This window comes from Epinephelus fuscoguttatus, linkage group LG21 (assembly GCF_011397635.1).
Source record: "Epinephelus fuscoguttatus linkage group LG21, E.fuscoguttatus.final_Chr_v1".
Classification (NCBI taxonomy): domain Eukaryota; kingdom Metazoa; phylum Chordata; class Actinopteri; order Perciformes; family Serranidae; genus Epinephelus; species Epinephelus fuscoguttatus.
This window is the reverse complement of record NC_064772.1, coordinates 13102017-13124653: the sequence shown is the minus strand read 5'-3', so window position 1 is coordinate 13124653 and position 22637 is coordinate 13102017. Positions and strand designations below refer to the sequence as shown.

The 22637-nt window shown below is 42.5% G+C and overlaps 1 protein-coding gene across 1 annotated transcript in view; it reads left to right on the top strand.

Moving 5' to 3' along the window:
- LOC125881876 (rho GTPase-activating protein 21-like) overlaps positions 1–22637 on the top strand; it is a 111771-nt gene that overhangs the window by 2013 nt on the left and 87121 nt on the right. The gene's annotated exons all lie outside the window — the stretch shown is intronic.

Below are 22637 nucleotides of genomic sequence, written 5' to 3'. Positions count from 1 at the left end.
TAAGTGCACAAAGAGACTTGCTGTGCTAATCTTACTGGGTCTTTTGTGGGTCTGCATGCCAAACTCTGGTAAATGGCACATTGTGGAGCTCATCCCTTTTCCCTCTTACGCTCGGTAGCTTCAATGGTTACATCATTCTAATCATCATCATAGTCCAGCTCGGCTTGATGCATGTCATAACAGCATTGCAGCTGTGGCATGTTTTGGATTAATCCATCATCAGAAAATGGCAACAGTCCCCTGTGTGTATGTGTGTGTGTGGCTGTAATCCTCTTACTATGTCGGAACTAGCTGAGGATGGACGACATAAATCGCTGGGAATGGGGTAAAGCAGCAACCTAAAAGTCGGGACAGCTGATGGAGTAAAGGAGGAGCAGATATTTATTTAAAAACATCTTACAGCGCAGAGCATTTGCTGCATCAGAAGTAGTTTCTGGCAGTTTGGCTCCTTTTTCTTCGTCTAATGTTTTGTGTACTGTCAGACTGAGAAATCTGAGAATCTGTGAGATAAATACACGTAAGTTAGTTATCATAAAAATCTTTTTCTTTCTTCTCCGCTAGCTGCTTCAAGTGTCATTGCGGTGTGGTTTTCCTCATCTGTTTCTGCAATCTAATAAATGTTTCCCGTAACATCACTTAACTCACCCTCGCTGAGTGAAACTGCAACCACCGCAGCCTCCCAAACGCCCAGCTGCTGAGCAGAAGCATCAAAAATACATCAATAAACAAGCTGCCTCTCCACTTCATAGTCTCTCATGCTCACAAGCTTTGGTCAGCTTCAACCAATTAATGCCTCTCACACACTTGAAGACTGTGAAAAGACTTTTATAAGATTTGTAAGTCGGACACCTTCTCACATCTAATGACAATGTGAGTTTTAAGTCACACACTGTAAGAGTTTGCAAAGACTGGGGATCTTGCAGGGTCACTATTTGCAAGACTACATCTTGATTCCTCTTGAAATTTTGTTTTGTGGCTTTAAAGGTTGAAAAAGGCACAAGAAAGACGAGGATGCTGTGTGCAGAGGTGTGCTCTGCAGGTGCATGGCTGCTCACTGAATCACCAGGACGCCCTGATAAAAGTGAAATTTGACTCCATCAGTTTTTTAATAACCTGAGGACCAGAGCGGTTTTTGGCACAAACACTGCACCGCTGCAGAGGAGGTGACTCACCTGTGAGTCAGTACCGGTGTTTATCCTGATTGTTTGCAGCCCGGGGCTTGACACAGGAGCAAGGCAGGTCTTTTCATCTACCTGATGCCTCCTACAACACAAACACAAATCTCACCCAACTTTCAAGCTTCACTGCCTATGAACTGCCTTCCCCCCTTGGGTCTAATGAGAGCTGAGATCCCCAAGGCGGGATGAACCTCCCTCTCCCCTCACCCCCACTCACTCCACTGCATCATCTAGACTCGCTAATGAGGGAGATTGCAAGGGGCGTTTTCTCTAAGACTACCCCCCCAACACACACACACACACACACACATACATACAGTCACCCGCCCCACCCTGCTACCGCCAAGCGATGGTAGCAACGCTGGGGTAATTTAGGCACAGCTGCCCTGATCATTAGGGGAAAACACCCCACGTGTGTAACGTCTGCTTCTCTCTCTCTTGGCCTCATTCACATTCCCTTCCTTATTTAATCTGCTGTCACACTGATACTGGCAGAGTTGTCATGGAGCAGCTGAGGCTCAGCACTAAACATCCTAGAGCAGTGGCACTCAAACTTTTTTTCAGTGATGTACCCGTTTGAAATGTTTTTTTAAGCCAAGTACCTCCTGACCGGCGCAAAACATTTTTGGTAGGAAAAAAAGCGTGTAGAAGAGGTACGATACAGAGCTGCGCCATTAGCGTCTGATCTACGAAACAACCTTGTGACTAAAAATTGTTAGAAGCCATCACTAAATTCATGGCAAAACATTTATTTTATTATTATACGGCAAAGCCAAGATGGCTTTGTAGTTTCATTAAACTGCATATTTTTGATAAATTGCACTTCCATTTTAGTGATATCATTATTTTAGGAATCATGTATGACTGATATTTAAATTAACATTTAAAAAAAAAACCTCACATACCCCCTGCAGTACTCCAAAGTACCCCTTGGGGTATGAGCACCCCCATTTAAGAAACACTTTTGTAGAGGAAGACGACAAAGTGTCTTTTTTGTTGTTAGAAACTATGCGAAATGATGAAAATTTATGTAAAGTCCAAGCTGAAACTGGGAATCATATGGCATTTTTGATAGAAAAATTACTTGAACGACTATCAAAATAGCTGCTGATTATTTTTCTGTCAGTCAAGTGATTGACTAGCCTAATTGTTTCCTGTCTAGCTAGCTCTAGAAATTTTCCAATACCATTTTTTCCTTCCTAAATCTGACTCTGTCACTTTAACTTGTGTATCGGCCGATTCCAGGTTTCCGGTCCCATACCATTAGGCTACTTAAAAAAAAACAAACCTGTATGTGTTTGAAATGACTACTATCATTGTATGCTATGGCTCAGGTACCCCATAAACAGAAGGGACTTTCCAGTGTAAAATATTTGCCATATTGCTGCGATTTTGCTAACAGCTAACGTTACAGTGTTTATCAGAAATCAGTCTTTCTTCGCTGTTCTGAAACAGTAGCGGCAAGTGGCTAACTCTTTGTGTAGGCTACTATTTTAAAGTGGCAAAGAAATGATTTCTAGGAAAACTGCTTTTTTCTCTGGGTGTGAAACTATATAATGTAAAGCATTTCTGATACTGGTATCGGTATTAAAACAATTCTAGTTAGCTTAGGGGTTGACTTTATGGCTGCCATGTTTGGACATTTATATTTTGAATATCATAAAGCACCTGCTCCTCCAGTGAGATCTCTCTGCCGCTGTTGTGTTTACTATTACAATGGCATGTTAGCTATTGTGACGTAATGGAAGCTGAAACGAGTAGTCCATTGGTAAATTGAAAAGAAAAAAAAGACCTGACAGCTTATTTTGATCAATGATCAATCATTTAATTCATTTTTTGTTAGTATAAGTGGCAAATTGATCTAATTTACAGCTCCAATGTGAGGGCTTTCTCGATTTTCTATGAATGTAAACTGGATATCTTCAGATTTTTGACAGTTGGTCAAAAAAAAAGAAGACAATTTTATAGACCAAACCATTCATAGATTCATCAAACAAAAAAATAATGAGGAGATGAATTGATTAGAAAAAAAGTCATTGGTTGTAGCTCTAAATGGTAGTCAGTGTATGCCTGTACAAGCATTTGATACTTTACTTTTGCTGGTTATCTTTCTGTCTATCCCTCTCTTTTCACTCAACATCAGTTTTACATTTTCAATTTTAGTTAGCAAAAAGTAATATTAATTTTTGTTGCCAAGGCATATAGAAAATAAGAGTGGTGTATAAAGGAAAGTGGAGCAATAAAGCAAAACAAACACAATGGTCGGGCTCTCTCTCCATGTATTGATCACATCCCTCATTCATGTCGGGGCGGATGAGACCAATGGTGGTGCTGCGAGTGCTGGTGATGCTCTCCACTTTGCTCTAAATATAGCCCCTCCCAACTCCATAAACCCCTGCTCTTTTTTCCCTCTCCCCCGTCCACATGCTTGTCTTTCACCCGTCCTCTATTCCCGCGTGTTTTTAGTGATGCTATATTTAACCCGTGGAAAGATGAATGCTGGTGAGGGAAAAATGAAATCACTGTACCGGAATCGGCGTTCGTTTTCTCCTCAGTGCTGTTACAAGCAGTGGATATGTGGCTGTTGGTCAGGACAGTGTCATTTTAGGGGTCTGGGAATGCGACAGTGGTCAGTTTTAGCCATGTGAGAGGCTGTTTTTTCTCTGTGGAAACTAGGAAGACTCTCTTTTCCACATACATACCCAGATGGTAACAACTTACATTTCCAGTGTCACATCCCGGCCCTAATTAAACTCCCTATGATCTCACTTTTTTGAAAGTCTGATGGGTTTATTTTAGACATTGCAAGGAAAAAAGAAAAGAGAGAGGAGATTACAGTGTCTCCTAAAGGAAATGCCCCACGCTTTTATCAGTGTTTAGAGCTGTGGCAGTTCATCAATCAAAGTAGCGGCAAAACGATTTTGATTTGCATTCATTTGAAAAGCAAATGTGTCTCATGCAGCACATCAGGGTTCTTTCCCATTGAGCAAACAAGACACTGACCTGGACATGAACCGGCTTCTGTCTTAGCTCATACGCTCACAGAGAGAAAGTGTCCTGGGAATAACCAGGAGCACGCTCTCTGAAGGGTTTCCCCGCAGTTTGGAAACACCAGATCCGTCTTGCGGTCACCATCATCATAATGCAACTGGCATGTTTATTTTGGCGTCTCCTTATCGGAAACAAACTTCCCCAGCTATTGTCGCTATTTTTTCCTGGAAGAGATAAAAAGGGAAATCTGTGCGCGTGCTGCGTCGCACTCAAGGTCATCCAAAGTATGTGTGCATGTGCTGGGCGGCCCCCTTATCTTTTTACCTCTTGTGGAGAGATGACGTTTGTGCTCAGCATGGCTCCTCTTCATGTCATCCTTCAGTGTGCTAAAAGCCCGCACAGTCACACTAGATGCCATTATTCTGCTGACCACAGGCATGGATGGATGATTGATGGATGGAGGGAGGAAGGGAGGGAGCAGGAAGAAGGCAGGGGTCACAAAGCAGATAAAAGTTTACCAATGGGAAGAAATACCCCCCTTTTCAGTTGGGTTGGGTTCACCTTTGAACCTGTATTAGTTTTGGTACCTAGAATTTGTACCGTTACCCACCAGTACCTTTTTTTGCTACCTTGCTTTATCTGTAATAATTATTTTTCATGTCGTGCCAATTGGCTCAATATCAGTCTCTCCTGCCAAGATGCCCCCCGTCCGTCTGTAAGACAAAGGAAGGGCAGGAAGAAGATGGTGAGAGTTTGTTAGGGGGAGGGTTGCAGATGCAGGCAGACAGGCAGAACAGAACCAGTCTAATGCTCAGTGAGGCTGAGACGCTATCCATTACACATGCCCAAGGCATCTCCGTCAAAACACTCGCCCCCCTATCTGGCTCTATCGCTGGCTCCAAGACATGACATACACTAGTCAGGAGCGTGTGTGTGAAGAGCATTTAGAGCTCACTTTATCTGCGGAGCTCATTTCTTAAGGCAGTGTCATATTTTACACCGTAGGCTCTATAAACCACAGAATTATGCAATGCACTGTGTAGCTGGTGGTAGATAATAGATGTATAGAGTAGACTGCCGCCATGAAGCTTTTTCACACAAGACAGACCATAGATTTCACATGACAGTGCAAGTACACTGAGATTTAAGTGTCTTTCATCCATTTCCAGTAAGAAATTTTTTCCTATGACTCTTGGCGGCACTTTTACTTTTTTGTTTTGTATGTAAAACCGCATATAACCACGTGTGTATGAGCGGTATTTGTTTTTAATCGACTCTTATGTAACAGGGTGTTATCAGGACATATCTTAACGCGCTTGTATTAGTGTGGGCTTTTGAGGTCTTGGCAGGAAACCACATTATTTCCTGTCAGCGTCAGCAGTGGAAATGAACAAGGGCGCCCTGATGAAGGAATGATTTCATGAATGGATGACAGAGAAGCCACCAAATGGCAGAGCCACTCTGGCTCTGGGGGGCTCTCTGATTGGCTGGGGAAGCTTCTGGAGCTCAAGACTGAACAAGTCGTCTGTGACAGTAAATATAATTCCCCCAAATTGACCGCAACGGCCTAATTGTAGGCTAGCAGTTATTGCTAGAGAAACCACTGGTTTATGTCATATAAAAAAAGGCCAACATGCTGTCAGTTAAAATGGGCAAATATTGAAAACATTATTTTAGACAGATCTGGGGGTTAGAAATGTAATATTTTCAGACCTAACGAGACGAAATGAAACAATGAAACAGTGATTTTCCAAAACAATTTAATGTCTTTGAATTTTGGACTGTTAGTTGGACACAACAAGCTATTTAAAGACATACCATTTTTGAATTTTTATAGACTAAACAATTATTCAAAGAGGAATTAATCAGCAGATTACTCAGTAGTGATCTTTCGTTCAAGTTCTAAAAATCGCAGGTTGGACCCCATCAACGGCTGATGGACACTAAACTCCACCTGCAGTCTTAATAAATTGGACGAGACTGCAGTGGAAAAAACTGCTGACTAAAAAGTAATAACTCTCTTTCATCTATATTTAATAACTCATCTGTCAACCATCTCAGTAAGCCTCAGGTCCCCACATGACTGTCATGAAGTTATATTCCTGACGTCCACGTCTATTTTCTGTCAGTGAAATGACCTCAGCATCCTTAAAGCATGCATGCACTCCCTGTTGTTTTGAACACCAGGAAGGGTTTGGGACTGTGTGTGTGTGTGTGTGTGTGTATCCAGAGAGCGCCACAAGATCCATAACTCACAATTGATTGGATTATATTAGCTTCAGTGTGGGGGTAGGGCACATGCTTTTACTCTTTGCTGTCCTCCTGCTGCTGGCTTTTGATTGGGGGGTGGGGGGGAATTGCAGCTCATACACGTGTTGCTGCATGATGTCACAGCGGTTTGCTGCTGAGATGTTGTTCACTGACAGTTGTACGATATTAGATTTGCAATTATTCCAAAACAAACTGTAGCTTTTTTTTTATCTTTAATAAAGATGCAAGTCCTCTTCCACTGCATCCATGGGCGGATTATGGGACAATGGGTCCCTGGGCAGAGATATGCAAAAGGACCCACCACCTCTCGTACATTGGAGCAGTACACAGGCTTTGTAATGATTTTGCCTCTCTTTTTTGTAGTTGTTATGCATCTTTTTTGGTTTTGTGTCTCTTTTTAGTTGTTTTGTGTCTCTCTAAATCTGTTTTGTGTCTCTTTGAGGTACTTTTGTGTCTTTTTGTAGTTGTTTTTTCATCTGTGAGGTAATATTGTGTCTAGTTGAGTTAATTTTATGTCTATTTGAGGTAATCTTGTGTCTTTTTGTGGTTGTTTCGTGTCTCTCTGAGGTTATTTTGCATCTCTTTGAGGTAATTTTGTGTCATTTTGTGGTTGCTGTATGTCTCTTTGAGGTGATTGTGTCTCCTTGAGGTAGTTTTCTGTCTCTTTGAGGTAATTTTGTGTCTCTTGGCAGTTTTTTTGCATCTCCTTGTGGTCTTTTTGTGTCTTTTATGTCATTTTTAGTCTCTTCCTGGTTGCTTTGGTCTCTCTGGGGTAATTCTGTGTCTCTTTATAGTTGCTTAGTGTCTCTGAGGTAATTTTATGTCTCTGTGGCTGTTTTGTGTCTCTTTAAGGTAATGGTGTCTCTTTGAGGTTATTTTGTGTCTCTTTCTGGTTGTTTTGCCCCCTTAGTAGTTTTTTGTGTCTCTATGCAGTTCCTTTGCATCTCCTTGTGGTCGTTTTTTTGAGTCTCTTCCTGGTCAGTACATGTTAATTTGAGTGGCATTTTGCAGGTGAAGGCCAAGGGTGAGTCCTGACATTTTGAGCCCCTGGGCTTGTGCCTGGTAGGCCTGTTCAGTGATCCATCCATGCCTGCATTGTTAATATCTAAAAGATTTACTCGAAACATTTTTGTAAGCTTTTCCATCTAATTCAAAAGGTAGTTTATTATTTTGGAACGTTTCCCTGCATTAAGGCGACTTGTTAGATTCGCCTGACCTAGATAATTTTGTGAAGAAGATTTGCTTGTATTAATCCCTTTGACTTCTTACGCATGTGCAATGTTTTGTTTTAAGTGTAAGATGGAAAACAGGGACTCTGATGTGTTTCATTATGCCAAGAGGAAGCTGGCAATCTGGAGACAGCTGGGCGGTTTGGGCTGGCATCACATTTTAATTTTAGTCTTGGATCGCAGAGAATTTGTTTTGGTTGTGTCTTACATGTTTTACCCCCTATGTGATGAAAGCAAAAACAAGTTTTTGGTTTGTTCTGCTGAGTTTGCCTCATTTTTTATTTTTGGTTTGATAATAAGCATCTTCTTCCAGTGAATCATTTGCACTGGGGGTCTGGCCTCCCAAGTTAAGCAAAGCAAAGAGGTTGTGTGTTGATCATTGTGAACGCTAGGCGGGTTAAGAGTTATGGGGGGCAAACAGAGGAGAGCAGTGAGTGATCACCTCTCCAACTGGTCTGTTGATGGTGTGTAGTGGGGCCCAGGGTTGCCATGTCTGGTCACTGAGTGTGGCCTGTGGGACTTGGCTGACCTTTCTGACCAGACTGTGTGTGTAGCCTCATGACCTAACACACAGTCTTGTGTCTCTATTATCACTCAAGTTGTCTTTACCCTTGTGTTTGTGATATATCTATCTCTGAATGAAAGCATGTTGCTGCACCTGTGCAATTACCAAAGTTGTCACAGTGGTGTCTTGTGTTTTAGACTTCCTCTTCCACAATAGATATTGAGCTTTTGTGGTCAGTTGTTATCCTGGGGGCCGTGTAAATGAGGAAAAGAGAAAAAAAAAGTCTGAGACTGGGTCGACACTTAATTCTAAAGGATTATTAAAAATGTATGAATATCTTAAACCCCACCTCAGGCTTCTCCTTGCTCCTAAGTGGTTGTGGCGTTTTTCATTTGAAGTGAGCTTTAGAGTATCTCACTGATGAAGCCGACTCACAGCTAATGTCACAATCACAACCATCTGGACGTCATACAGCATCAAAGGGTGGAAGGAACATAAACAACCCCAGACAACTATTTACTGGCATCCAGTAGTTTTCTTAATTCTCTCTTCGTGCATTTCCGGCATATTTTCCTCCCTCAAAAGCACGATTTCTTTGACATCCCACAGTGACAGGAAGTCTTTAACTTAAGTTAATTTGCTTAAGAGAGCCGACTTGAGTTTTTGCTTTGCAGTGGTGGTGGGGGCTGCGGCACTCCTCTTGCCTTTTGTCAGGGAGTCTACCCCCTGCAAAGTAGTTTTTTTTTTTTTTTTGCAGAGTAATGAAATGAATAACTCAGGCGGGATAGAGTCCCGCATTGCTGGCAAAGTGCAGAATCAGTCAGGTTTGCAAAGGTTGCATAGTCATCTTCTCTGTGGGTTTTAACAGGATCACACAGACAACTTAAACCCTCTTGAGGTGTTATGAGCCTTAGGTGTATTTTCACTTTAATGAGAGACAGCAGGGGAAGGTGCACGCTGAGTCAATGACAGAGACCTTTCCTTAGCTGTGGCCAGAGAGAAGAGAAGGAAATGATTTTGTCCCTGGTCGTGTCCTGCATTGCGGCCTGACGTTTGATGAATTAGAGAGAGCCTCTGTTGCTCTGATTCTCAGGCTGCCTCAGCCTGGTACGACTGCGGAGACGAGCACAGGGAGGCACAGCCAGCTGGGAAGAGACACCATCACAGGAAGAGAGTCAAAAAGAGGGAGGGTTACCAAAATGCAGTGGCTGATGACAAGAAAAAGTGCAGCCTGCTTCGTCGTCTTTTAGGCTTCTCCTCCACCGGTCAGCCTGCATTCTGCTACGTAACCATGGTGATGCCTCTCCTGCACGGCGATACTCAGGTGGACTTCTTTGCTCCGGACTGCTGATAACTCCTTCCTGCTGCGTCCCTCTCTCAGACACATCTATAATAATCCCCTGAGTTTTTGGCATGACTCATTAACATATTGCTAATGAAGCGCGGAGGTGGCGTTGGCCACGGCGGATAGGATGCCTGCTGGGTTTGCAGATGGGCACGGAGATGCACCCTTCGCCTTCTGCTGGTGATTCCCTCCCGCCTCCTTGCACCCTCCTCTCCGTCAAGGTGGCATCGAGGAGCGTTGCAGCCAGCAGGGTGCCGCTGGAAACAGCAGGGTTCAGTACACACAGCTGAGGGGCCAGTGTCTGGGCAGCTTGGGTATTGTCAGTAAAACGTAAAATGGCTCATCTGAAAGTTCTCGACTGTATGCTTAACAACAACTGGAGCCTGATCTGCGATCTGTACTGCGCCTGGAGCAATCAGGTCAGTTTTATTTTTGTTTTGTAGGCATTTGACTTGTAGGATCGACAAGGCAAAGATGGAATTTATTCTTTCTTTTTTAATATAAATCTTTGTCTTTTTTATTGATAGTGACAGTAGAGCTAGATGGGTAACATGGCGAGAGGGATAAGGGGGTGATATGCAACACCCCCTTATCCCTCTCGCCATGTTACCCATCTAGGGAAAAGGGGGTGATATGCAACAAAGACCCTGTCCGAAATCATACTGGGGACTTTGGGATTGCTTTATATAGTACACATCCTAACTACTAGGCCGCCGCAATGCCCCATTAGTTTCTAATCATATGGCAAACTGGCAGCTATTTAGGCATCACGCTAGTAACCCTCTGGCTGCAAGACAGTGTCTTCCGCAATGGTGTGTCCCACAACATTGGAACTAGTTGGCCCTTGTCCGCTGTTTTCATCTGGTTCAGCATGTTTAATCAGCGTCAGAGACAGTGGAGCCCATTGGTGACACTGATTGGTAGCTCAGCTCAGTGCAAGAGAAAAGAAACAGAAGTGAGGAAAGCACACAAATGACCAAGGCCAAGAGTGTGAGAGATGGAAACAAACTTGTTAGGTAAGCTCTTAAGCAGAAATGCTTCATAATCGTTTGTGTTATTGTTGATTAGTGTGCGGTAAATATCCTTTGCTCTTTTTAATTTTAACATTGGGTTTTGTCGTTAATGTTGACAGCAGGGCTGGAAATTGGCACCAGAAACCAGCAAAATACTGGTAGAATATACAAGTGGCCAGTAGATTTGCTTCACTCACCAGCCAAAAAAACAATGGCTATCTATTGAGTGGCTGGTGAGTTTTGGAATCAACCAGCCATCGTGACAGGTGGACAAAAAAGTTAATATCCAACTCTGGCTGACAGGCTAACTAGCATCTTGATTCCATACTGTCCATCTTCTGGTTTCCATTTTTGAATGATGAATGCAGACTACTGCCCCCTGCTGCTATGGAGAACGCAGAATGTGTGTGCTATGTTGCTGTTGGCTGTATTCTTTGAGGTGTGTTCAAGTGCAACTCTTTGGCAATGCAACAGTTGGCCTTCATTGCTGCCAGTTCGTTGGTGTTGTGTTTGGTGTGTCTGTGCCTTTGTGATATGGCCAAAAATTTCTATCACTGTATATCATGGCAAAGGTTCGTATCATGATACAGTAAATGTTCTGTAAATTCAATTGAGAAATGGTTTGAAATAACCATACCATCCGTAATCACATTTATTATTTTTTTAATAATTATTTTCCTCTTTTATTTGGAACTTCCATGCAAATGAAAAAAACAAAACAACTGCCCCACCGGTGGACACATTTCAACTGTTATATACCGTCATATCGCCCAAACCCAGTCACCCTTCCTTTTAATGAGCTTGTCTTCCTCGCTTTCCACTGTTGCTCTCTGGAGTCCTCCAGGAAAGGCATCCCTGACATCCCGTGTATTAATAGCCAGAATTCATTCAGGAGTGCAGCGTGGAACTGGAGACACAGGAGTGCTTGGCATGCTGACCTCTGGGTGTCCCAGCTCTTGCACAGAGAGTGCCTCGTGCAGCTGCAGGTGGCTCAATACTACACTTGATTTTATCTTATCAAGTTATTTAACAAGTCATTCTTGCACTTGTATCAGTCTTTATCTTAGCTTTGCATTTTTTGTAGTAAATGACATGAAGACATTTCACACTCTTTTGCAATTAAAACAACTCGCAATAAGTGGAACAACATTGACATTTTTCCTCCCATTGGCAGTTTAGAAACTGCAAATTTTGGATGCAGTCTCAGATCAAAGGCTAGCTGTTAAAGTCCAGTAGAAGATGCTCTCTTCTAAGAGGATGGGATGTTAAGTGCAAGGGTGCAAAGGTTGTCTATGTTCAGAGAATGACGTGTTTGCCTGTGAATCTGAGTATATGAATGTGGACGTTCTCTCTATCATACAGAGCTCTTTGTGGTGCTATCATGTATGTGTCCATTTGTCTCTATATGCTCAGAAGTCAACTTGGCCCCCTTACTAACACTTCATGTCTCATGTACATGTCTTTTCGGCTGTTTCACTGGAAACTCACACAGACAGCTCATTGTTTCATGCATTTTTGTCCCTCTCTCCCCTTTTTCATTTTGCTGTGGAATGCCTGATGTGAGGAGTAAAGAAGTCTTGCCGTGTCAAGCAATGCAGCCGAGCTGCTCTCTGGTATGCCCCTTCCCCTAATTTAATTTTAGCAGTGCTGAAAATTGTTTGCGTCCCAAGCCGAACTGATAGGCCTCTGTTTCCAGAGAGCCTCTGCTGTCCGAGGCGCTGAAAACGGCCTTTGTGCGCCAGTAGCACAGCACAGAGGCCTCATGAAATATTTACAGGCTAACACCTGGTGTGAGACCGAGAGGGAGAGCGGCCAGGGAACTGACAACACTGCCACCAATAACAGCAAGGCCTCGGCTCTATTAATATGTTGGTCTGCCAAAAATATTTGGATTGTTATCATTTGATCTTTAGCATACTAATGAACAATAGCATGCATTTAAGTCTCAGTGAAAAAAAAGAATGAAAAACAGTCACAAAACTATTTAGAGTTGAAACAGTTTGTCAGTTAATGGGCTTGTTGCTCAATAGAAAAATAATCAATCAGTCTTTCTTTTTTGTTTTTTCAGAAAGAAAACATTCTCTGGCTCTAACTTGTCAAATGAGAGGACTTTTTTAAATTGGGTATCTTAAGGTGTCAGACTTTTGGTAGTTGTGATGGTCAGTCTTTGACATGTCAGACCTATCGATAATGAAAATAATTGTTAGAGGTCGTTATATTTTGCGCCGACAGGTATTATAAAAACGCATCCAGATTTTGGACTAATGCATCCCTCACTGCCAATCCCATCAAATCAAACTATTGGATTACACCAGCCCATTTTACGCAGAGATCCCGCAATACTGTCGCAATGAAGACCCTTCATTACGCCAACTCTGCATTTTTACACAGAACCAAGCAACACCTGTATAATGCTGCCCCAGTGTGTAATTTTTGATAGCATGCTGTATTTGGGAAGCAAAAGAGGCATGATGGGCATGACATGAAACACAAAAGCCATGGCTAGTGTGACACACAGTGTAACTAGAGTTGTTCCGGTATTGATACCAGTGTCCGATACAGACACTGCTTAAATTGCTGGATCGGGTATCTACACGGTGTTCCAAATGTCAGAAATGTGGCGATATTTTACATTGGGAAGTCCGACCAGTAAATGCAACATGTGTAGTATGCAAATCTTTAGTTTCGAGGGGTGGCACTAGTGTTGCTAATTTCAACACTGACATCATGTTTTACAAAGCTGTCAAACTTTTTGTGGCATCGGCTGATACCCAAGTTCAGCAGTCCGGCAGTACTTTCTAAACAGTGACAATGGAATGGAATAACATTGTAATAATAATTATTTACTGTCTCTGTTACATGGCAGTTGATCTCGTCCTCTGCTCAGAGGGTAAGGAGCTCCCGAACCTCTTTATCAACCCAATTTCAGGACATTTTTGGTTGCTATTCTTCTTCTTTGAGTTAGCTGCTAACTGCTTCTAGCTGCTTTTTTAATATCCCGGTGGTGGGTGGCACGCATAAGATGTTGTCAAAATGTCACACCCTTCCTGTTCTGCCAGCTCACACTTCATACACAGATGTTTATTCAGCTGTGTTACTACCTCTGCTGCTGGCTTAAAGGCGAGTCAACTCTGTCCCCCCATCCTGTGTTTGTACATTTTATACAGAACATCAGAGTGTAATAACGGTGCAAAATTCCAGCCTTGAACAGGCTGTTAAAAAGGGCTGCTGTAAAATGTTGCTTTCTGCATTACTTCCTGCTCAGATTATATCTGAAAATATGATAGTACATGTAAGATGTAAGATAATGTTCCATTAGACTTTTAAATGGTTGCATACTCAAGCTACATCATTTCAAAGCGCCCATTATGGCAGATGTTCTTCTAAAACAAACAAAGATAGTGATAATCCATCGCTGGTTGTTGTGAGAGCCCTTGGACATATCTGAGTCTCCTCACTTTGTTCTGAGGACTAGTTTTAACATGGCACTGGGGGGTTAAACAGGAGAGTCTGTGTGTCAGAGGGCGCACTGTCACGACCCTACTCTGTCAAAAACCTCAAAGAGCGACCAGGATTAATAATTCATAGATGAGGAAACCAATTATACAGGGCTTTGCTCGCATCTAGTTGGGGGGACCCTGGGGACCCTAATTGGCCCACCTGCTCTCTAGCTCTGAAGGGCTGGGCTGAGGTTGCTGGCTGGATGTGAGGGTGACATGCATGTCCTCTCTTTGTTTGGGTGCTCCCTGCTCTGAGCTCTTTATGTGGGGGGATGGCTTCCTCAGCGGTGCATTGGAAGCAACCTCAAACTGACATCCCTGAAGTGATGGACCACACCCAACTCAGCAGACGGGGCTTCCCATGTGTCCCACTATGCTGTTTGTGGACAAAGAGACAAGGCCAACAAGATATAACAAAAATTCAGATGATTTAATAGGAGGGCAATATCTGGTAATTATTTTTCTTGTATTTTATTATATTGAATTATATATCCTTTGATCAGTTTGGAAGTTTTGATGGGCATTTTTTCACTATTTTCTAACAATCCAGAGGCTAAACGACGAATAAATTAATCGTAAAAGTAATTCAGAGATTGATCAATAAATAAGATAATCCTTACTTTCAACCCCAATGGTTTTGTCTATAAAAAGTCAGAGAATAGTAAAAATATTTGGTTCATAACAACTAATTTTCCTGATGTTTAAACGGATGGATAAACTTGGATGAGTCAACTATTCTAAAAGTAAGGAAACACTCAAAAAACTCAAAATTTAGCACAGTTTAAACAATAAGTTTGAAAAGTGTCCAGAAAAATGTTGTGTTTAACAACCATTGACAGTTCTAAAAGTGGGTTAATGGGAAGCAAAACAAGTGCTAAAATATTTTGTCGATAAATAGAAAAAAAAAAACAGAATGAAAGCAGAAAATTGATCTGCAACAAATTTGATCAGCAATTAATTGTCTTTTTTGCAATAATGCCAGAACATTCACGAGTTTTGGACTCACAACAAGTAATATGAATATGTCCTTTTAGGCTCTGGGAAATTGTGATAAATAGGTTTTATACTATGTCATTGTCCAGACTGGATAATAGTCTATTTTCTAGCTGTGAATTTGATCAGTAAGTAAAATAAATATTTGTTGCAGCCCTAAGCCAAACTAAACTAGTAAACTAACAAATGCTAAAAACACACTCGAGTAAAAAGCCACCCCTGGGCTCTTTGTACTGTTGTATCCAACCTTTCTTTGGACGCTGATTTGGGTCTCTGATGTGCATCAGCCCACTTTTTTTCTAGTCTCTGTCTGTCCCTTTCTCTCCTCTCTCCTTCCATCTCCATTTCTTTTTTGTGGAGAGGAATTCCAGGCTGTTGGCCCGCACAATCGCCCTCCTATTAGCATATGAAAGCACCCGAGGGGCAGTGAGTGAGGCGGGAAAAAGGGAGGGAAGGGTAGTCATAAAACTTCCAAATCAGTCCTAAGAAGACAACTTTTAACCAGTCTCATGGTAGCACATGTGCCTATGTGGCACATATTTCCCTCAGGGAAGTCCTTTATACTGTAATGCTAAAAGAACAGAGTTAATTTGCTCTTTCTGTTTCATCCCCGTGGTTTTATTCATGGACATTGTTCTGTGTTGAACTGTTCCGCCTGACAGTTGCAGCATGTCAGTGATAACTGACAAGCTTATCTTTTCAGCCACGGGCAACAACTCTTGTCTTCCACCTAAGATGTGATATTGCCTGCTCCTTATACACTTGTCTCAGGCATAAAATCAATCAATCTGAAGGATTTGCCTCGCTCCTTTGAGATCTTAATGTGGTCCCAAATGAAGCCGCATGGCATTGTAAGGTGGGTAAATGTGAGAATGCCGTCTATATTTGAAAATGACAAATGTTTGCCGGTCATTTTTTGGTGCATTACTTCCATCAGTTGGAAAGAAGACTGACCTGGTTATTCTGCTGAGTTTCAGCAGTTCATACTTAGCTCTGTCCTACAAGTTTTCATAGCAGGCATATCATGATACCAGAAATGTAGTCGTTGATACCAATACCACCAAATTCCATGCCCAATTTGATATTGTGGCTAAAAAACAAATAAAAAGCAAGAAATCCCATGCGCTTAAACATACAATCCATTATTAAAAACATTTAAATCAAAATCAATTTAAAGTTTATTCTTAATCCTTGATGATCCGCCTCGAACGCAAAGTACTCGTCTTTGTGGATCCATGAGATTTTGTGGGCCAGGAAACATGTATTAATATACAGCCTGCACTGCAGTATATTAACATATTTCTCCTCCACTGTTGTTCTGCACTTGTACATATAATATGTTAAAGTTGGTCTTTGTGGTAAGCTGTTTGTCCCCTCTCCACTGGGGTTGGATGACTTCGTAAAAAGTGACAGTGATGAGCACAGCCTTTTACCCTAAGTTGAACATTTTTTAACTCTCAGCATGTGCAGCATTGAGCTCAGAGCAGATGCTTCAGGCCTCTTTTCTTTTTGACAAGTCGAGGTGGAGCTGTCACTGCAGCTCCAGTTGTCACTATCTTCCACATGCTGTCATTGTTTTTCCGTGCTAGTCGGCCTTCTTCTTCTTCCTTTGGCATGTAACAGCAGACTAGAACACTTGTGGCAGTAAGTGCTGCCCATCAGGTCTGAAAAATATTGCTTTCTCGTTACCTGTGGTACCTACAAGTGGCAACTTCCGGGGCTGAAAATAGAAGCCAACAAAAAACTGCAGTTCCTTGAATGGCCAGTTGAGGCTGTCTCAAAAAGTCAGCCCCCATAGACCCCTATGTTAAAATGCTCAACTTAACGGCAAAAATAAACATGTTTACAGCCTGGTACGAAAAACAGTTTTGGTCTCTATAGCTAATGTCCCCCTTATGACAACTGAGTGTTTATACAAGTCACCAGTTTACATTTTATTAAGGCTTGGCAACGGCTGAAATGCTGAACTTGAGGCTTCAAAACGGGAGTCCACAAACCAATGGGTGACATCACGGTAGCTACATCCATGATATTTACAGTCTATGGGTAGCTACAGTGCTGGAGAAAAATGAGTACCCTAAAGTTTTCAAAGTTTGGCATTGACTTGGCAGAGATAGTTCAGAATAGATTGCTGCTACACTGCACCTGATCATGTCTGTAGAAGCATCACTGTTTTGAAAAAGCTTTGTTTCCTCTATTCTCAGTACAATGCTTCTTCAGATTTATTTGTTGTAGAGAACCATTAAGGCATTGCTTTCAAGTGTGAAGCCTCCCTCTAGAGGAGGAGATGCATTTTGAAATATGTGCAGCTGACTGGTGGACAAACTGTACGGCATGTGTGTTGTGTTAGGATGCACTGAGGCATTAAACTATGAAGCAATACCTCCCACTGAGCCAGGCTAATGTTTACACACACAGAGGACAGTTTTAAGCCCCGTGACAAAGATTATCTTGCGATACCTGAACCTCTGACTTGCACCTCTTAGCATCTTGATGGGATCATGTTGCAAGCACCAATAAGGTATACGTTTTGATTTTGTAATTTATGCTTTTACAATGATTTCGAGCAGCTGAGTTATGGAAGATGTGTGTGGCATCAAGAGTGCTAACATGTTAATCCAAAATAAAACTAAATTAATGTCAAGTGTGAAGTAGAAAAACATCAAAAAGAGTCACAGTGAATTATTAAAATTGTCAGAATGCCAAAGATTGTGCTAAATCAGCTTGTAGTTTTTACTCCACTTCAAAAGTAGGTCACATTTGATACCCCAGCATCAAGAAATGTAAGAGATCCCTCCCGTGGCTACTCTTGCTGTGTCATTGTCCCTCTGTGCAGCTGCAGACTATGGGGTTTTCTTCAGCGTAGACTCGGGGCATGTCTGCCTGTGGTCGTAAATTTGAGCTGTACTGTAGTCCTCAGCAGTTTGGCTGAGTTTGTAGTGAAAAGCGGCGTGAACAGAATGCTGATTCACCTCATGCTGCCACATTAACCCCCCCTCACTCCCCCTCCCCACGCCTGCACACAGACACATAATCCCTGCGACATATGTGCACAGAGCTGCAGTAAACATACAGGGATGCTGTTTGTAAAGGTGTGTGTGGCAGAATTGCAGAACAGAATAGAAAGTGTCTCTAGAGGCTTGGCTCAGCAATACTAAGAAACACTGTCAGTGTAACCTTGGTAACACAGATAAGGATGGCGCTTTTCTACTGTAATATTTCAAGTGTTCTTCTCAGCCAGAGGAGAGAAAAGGAGAGAAGACAGCGGAGGACGCGAATAAGAAGTGGCTGGATGCTGCTGAGTCTGCTTGGCCCGGATGATGAAAAACCGGCTTGGAGGAGATGCAGCTCTCTTTGGTGCAATGCAGACAGGGCTGGGAGGAGCCTCGCCAGTGGGTGGAGCTCTCTGTGCATGCATGTGTGCGTGCAGGAGGGCACGTGTGACTGTGTTTATTCAAAGGTGTTGTTTGTTTTCATCTATAAGTGATTAAACACCCCCCCCCCCCCCCCCCCGGCTCCCTCTCCCTCTCGAGGTGAGGTTGTAAATATCGCCGGCACGCTTGAAGAGAATGGGGTTGCTATGGTGATTGTTTTTTTCTCTTTACATGTGTGTGTTTTGAATGCCAGAACCAGCCACTGTGGTGCACGGTACATCTAAACTCGATCAGCCTACTAAGAGCAGTTGCGTCATGTAAGACAGTCGGAGGGTGGAGCAGGGAGGATGAATAATCCTTCTGCAGAGCTCTGACAGAGAATCCATAGATCACTGGTGTGTGTCGGTCACCCTCTATACTCTTCTCTGCTACTGCTTTCACAGCTTGTCCTTTATAGTGTCATTGAGCTAACACGGACTGATCACTAACTTCAGGAGAGTAGTTTGCAGACAATATGGTGTTAAATATTTAAAAAAAATCATGCATCATGCCCTTCCAGCTCTTCTATAAAATGGTGAGCCCGGCATATTTTTCTTTTTTCCTCACGCAGCCCTGAGGCATCCCAGCAAAAGAGGCGTTAATTGGCTGCCTGCTCAGTGCCAGAGCACACTATTGGCCAGGCGATACAGGCTTTACAGCGATCCAGACAGCGATAATGATGCCCTCTGTCCAGTGTCAGTCAGTGTGCGCCGTCCGCTTTGTTCCGATGCCGACGAGACAGCGCTGCATTAGCATTCAGATCACCTCCACACCTACGGTCCTCCGGCGGAGATAGGCTGAGCCCTGATTTACTAATCAACAGTGATGAATTGCAAGCAAAACCAATCTGACAGTGTCACAGCAGAGGTCACCAGAGGAAGATGGTGCCAAATTTGCTATTTTTTTGCAAATCTGAATACCTCTCCGCCCGCTCTAGGAAAGCTATTTCGCTGCCATTGTCTGTCTTTATTACACAAATGACATCCATCTGTTTCTGCCTCGCTGTTTTCCTTTGGCTTTCTATTTTTTAAAGGGGCCTGTGCGTGCATGCCAGAGAGAATGGCTCACTCAGTCGACTTGAGTGTTTACTGTGGTGATGGAGAATGCAATGGACACTCCCTCTCCTCTCCTGTTAAATGGGGCCTGAGGATGATTAGAAAACAGTCTGATAAAGGCAGAAAAAAAGAAAGAGCGGTGCCAAGGAAAAGAGACGCGGGGCTGAAGCTTGAGATCCTAAAGTTGAGGTTTTAATGTGCTGTGAGGTGCAGTGAGAAGGAGCAACAATAAAGGATAGGAGATGGAGGAAAAGAGGAAGAGATGAGGAGTATGAGGTTTTTATTGTTTCCAGCTGGGCCTGGGTGTGGTCATCATGGCCTGGAGACCTGCTGTGTTCAGTTCTGCTCCGAGTCCTTCTTCACAGTCTCCGACCCATCTGCCAAATGGCTTCTCTGTGTGTTGTTTTGTGTCTGCATATGGTCCTGCACGTGTTCGAGTTAATGGTGATTTAATCGTGTTGTTGTGTGATATTATTATTTCGAGCTGAAGTATTTACATCTCGCGGATTTATGTGCAAATTGGAGCAGGTTGAGGTGGTGTAGGATACAAATCAGCTGCTGCAGGAATCAAACTAGTGCCGTTTCCATTGCAGGGTGAAATATTGAAATAGTAGGAAACCCTGCAAGTGGAGTATGTGCGTCCAGGCCGTAAATCTAATTGGACGGCTGCTCTGTTTTTTATTGTTTGCTGTGACTACCATCAGTTTTTGACATGTTTTATTCTCTGTTGAGGGTCAGCCGAGGTAGTGACAGTGGTGTGACTTTGTCAGCACTTCCTGTCCAGGCTGGCATACATCCACATTGTCAGCACTTTCTCCTCTTTCTATGACTGGGAGACAAACTGCTAATACATCTTTTTGTCGTGTTGATTATGAGAGAGCTTCCATGCCAGGAAAAAATGCCTCTTTTTTGTGTGTTTCAGTTTCCCCGAAAAAAAAAAAAGCAAAAAAAAAAGCACCAAACACCTGCAAATTAATCAGTGCTTAAAAGTTAATTTGCGAGGAGACATTCCCTGTTATTTTGTTGCGCCACAGTTTGAATATGATTCAACACAGTGTACAAATGGGATGGAAAAAGCAACAAATACGTGCAGAACAGCCAAACATCCAAACAGTTACGGGAAGAAAACAGGCTGCCAGATGGACTTTGAAAAGGCTCCATTAGTGAAAACGCCAGTTAACATGGATTGAATTGGCTTATATTAGCCAAACTAAATTACGAAGCATGGATTTAATTACATAACATGATGCTACACTTAAAACAGTTGCTTTTGTGATCACATTGATGGATAGAGTGTAACAAAGGGAGGTGGGGGTGGTCATTTTTTTTCTCCTCCTGACAGGATTTAGTTTTGGCATGTATGAAAGATAATGAAAGTGTCACTGACAGACATGTAGCCACAGCGCTTATAAAAAAGGCCGCTTTAAAACCAAAGTATTCGGCCTTCACCGCACAATCCTCCCCTGGCAGCCTGTCGGTGCAGTCCTCGGCCGTGTGGTTTTTCCTCCTCTCTCATCGCTTCATTATTCAATTAAGCAGTAAAACACATGTTAAGCTTAACATTAACCGCACAGAGGATCCCCTAGTGGGACCAGAGCAGTTAACATCAACCGTGGGCTCTTGTATCATGCTCCATCGGCAGCCATGAGATTCTCAGCCTGGTTTTCATTTGGATAAAGGTGATGCTGCACGACAGGCGCACCTAGTAAATACCTTCTGGTTTGGAGGGTGAGACTGCCGAGAGCCAGGTTGCCAGGTCTGGGGTGGATGAGGTGCAGATGGGTTGGTAGACGAGCCAGGAAGAGACATTTTAGCATAAGTGGAGGAGACGTTTGGTTTCTACTAGCTGTGATTATTGCAGAGCAGGCCTATTCAACTGGCGGCCCACTGGTTGATCAAGCCAGACTGGCCGGCCCACTGGTTGTGTTTCCGAATAAATTAAATTTATAATCTGAAGAAGAAAGAAATCATGCAAATATAGGACATTTTGCCAGAATAAATCCCTCAAAGCAGCGGAGTGCTTCTGCACACTTGGCCTAATTGCCCTTGAACACAGCAACCCGCCAGCAGGGTTGAAAGACATGTGTTCTTTAAAATATTGCCAAAATTACATCATTTGTCAAAGTCAGAAACTGTAATAACAAAAGTGTGTGACAAGCACTTCCTTCAGTAAATGTGACCAAATCTACGCTTGAAATTGTTTCATGCAAATAGTGCTGCCACGCAATATTGCAATTTCTTGATGTTGACAAATCAACCACAGTTACAGGCATTTTCACGGATATTCTGTATCATAGCAACCAGATGCAACCAGAGAGTTTCAGCTGATAAAACGCTGTGCCCCTTATTGCACCTCATTGCCCCTTTGTGTTCCACATTTAACAAGAACAAGTTTTTAATTTGTTTTAAAACTGTTTCGTCTTAAAGCAGCAATAATAGCTTAAAAATAAAGCTTATTGAAAAGTCACAAAAATCAGGAGAAATGAAATAATTTGCAAAAACCACAAAAAAATGGCAGTTTTACGGCGTATCATGCTGTTGACCCTTAATCGCCATGGGGGAAATTCCATCATTGTGACAGGCCTACATCAAAATCATTTTATTCTACACGTCCCATTTAAGATTCAGCCATAAATAAACCATTTGCACTAACCAGATCCTGTAAAAAACATTAAATTCTGCGCTTCTCAGCACAGCTGGGAAACCATGAATGACTCGGCTGAGACCAGAATCACGAAACAAAAAATTCAGTGAATCTGCGCCTGAACTGCAGGCTGTTTACAAAGACGAGGTCAAGAGAGGTTTATGTGGAGGCTGCAAACATGTGAATGAACAGTAAATGTAAGTTGCAATGCAAGTTTTGAAAACTTGGTTCAGTTTCAGTTTATTCACATAGCGGGGATGTGAAATGCAACACCCTAATAAGCTATCTAAAGCTTGAGAATAGGGGTCCAGACACGAAGCAGATGGTTTTAAAAATGTTTATCAACATGTCTAGATCTAAGAAGTGAAAGTGCATGTATTATACAGTACCATTTACAACCTATAAAACTCTTAAGACTAACCAAGAACCTAAAAACTAAACTACCCTAACACTAACTACTAAATGGTCCCAAGACATTTATTCCATCAGTCTGAACATCA